The sequence below is a fragment of the Sinocyclocheilus anshuiensis genome, unplaced genomic scaffold (assembly GCF_001515605.1).
Source record: "Sinocyclocheilus anshuiensis isolate Anshui unplaced genomic scaffold, SAMN03320099.WGS_v1.1 scaffold2192, whole genome shotgun sequence".
Lineage (NCBI taxonomy): Eukaryota > Metazoa > Chordata > Actinopteri > Cypriniformes > Cyprinidae > Sinocyclocheilus > Sinocyclocheilus anshuiensis.
In genome coordinates, this window is record NW_015542463.1 from 102422 (window position 1) to 104470 (window position 2049).

Here is a 2049-nt window from a genome sequence, read left to right on the forward strand (position 1 = left end):
CGATGTTAATTAAATAAACATGTATCTCTTTTTGTTTTTATTCATTAATTTCACTATTATCCTCATTTCTATGCACTAAAAAGGGCCCTTGACCTCAAAATGAATAAAACGTCTTCTTTACTCCAGTCCAACGGATGGCGCTACTGCATCTTTTGTCACTGTACAACGTGCGTTAAACTGAAAAAAAATGGGGTGGAAGAAGAAAGACAGAAGTAGGCGTTAAGACTGACGTGCCTGCCAGATAACAATAGTGAAGACGTGTTCCTCACTCACTTACACTCACCACCAAAAGTTCTCTCAACATCCACCAAGATGGGAATCCGAAAAAAGACCAACAAGAACCCACCGATGCTCAGCCACGAGTTTGTGATCCAGAACCATGCGGATATTGTGTCTTGTGTTGCTATGGTGTTTCTGCTGGGTCTTATGTTTGAGGTAAGAATCCACTTTTGAATTAATTCATACACTCTTACAGATTTAAGACCAGTCTGGAGTCAAAGATGACAAAGTCTGATCAGTGTTTATATTTTTTGCTTGTTTTCTATAAGAAATCTAACGGATCGTTCGTGTTCTGTCATAGTCTCGTCCCTTTCACTTCCCTTAACTGCAGGTAGAACTGTTACTTTTGGGGTTTACCTTTAATGTGCAGCATTACTTTTTAATCCTCTTGCATATTATAAATGATATAAATGAATCTTTTAGAGTAGGTTTGACTCTCAGACGTAGGCGCTAATTGCTTATTGCATTCAGATAGTTGGGAATTTTGATTCACACAGACATGATGCATGAGAGCGAGAGATATTCCCTATGAGGCGATTAAAGGAACTTTTAAACCCGCGAGATAAAAAAAAGATCACCCGCGCGAATTTATTATATTTAAAGGAGTGTTGAACGGAATAACAGAATTGGTTTGTGAAGACGATTACGTAACATTGTAGCTGCCCTGATACTTTTACGCGCAAATGAAGTGTTACGTGGCAATCGGAGAATGAGTGAGCGTTGTCACCGGTGCACAGCGGCAGCAGGGTCACGATTCTTGTTACCAAAATGCTTTTACTGATAGTAACCTAATGATTTTACACTCTCAGCACTCGTTAGGAATACGAGTTTGCACAACCGTTAGATTTGAACGATAGTTTGCTAAATATCAGCGCTGGTGCATCATGGGAAATGAAGTTTACACTACTGGAACTGATTTTTTGCTCTTAATGGGCATTTCTAAACAGATTTAAGTAAGTGATTGTATTCTCATCTATAAATTATAATATCTTGGAAAATGTGTTTGATGAGAAACTGATTATAATTAGTATATATACCATTCACTTAGGGAAAAATGTACACAAAAAAATATATACTGTCATTTACATTCCCTCATGTTGCTTAAAATCTGCATGACTTATTTTTTAACACCATTCATTTGCATTGTAAACCTTATTTTACATACAATGCAAGTGAATGGTGACAGTCCGGCTGCCGTTCTCTATTGCCAGAGTTTTCATTTTGAGATTAACTATTACTTTATTTGTGTATTGACTGCATGTTTATATTTCTTTCCATGTAGATTACATCAAAGGTAGCGGTTTTGTTCATAACTGTGCAATACAATGTAACAATTCCAGCAAATGGTAAGTATGTGGCCCATTTTTATATATATATATATATATATATATAATTTGCACTCTAGTTTCTTTTGGTCTGTTTGTATAGCTTGAGTATATATATTTTTTTCTTTCTATTTTTACAATTTTCTGTAACATTGTTGTTTTTGTTTTAATTAAAACACCTCAAGATTATCAGGAAGTTTTTGTCTAACAGCTCTACTAATGATGTTTATAAGTGAACTGATAATTGATGGCACTGACACTTACTGTGGCTGTTATAAGAACGAGCTAGATAATGTAAAAAAACAACTCCATCTTTTTGTTTTATCATGATTATCTCCTTTTATTTTGTAAGAATAATGCTCACTTCCAAATAGACTTGTGCCGGTTTTCGGTAATGCGATATATCACGGTAATGAATATGCACGATATTGTTATCGTGGGCTCT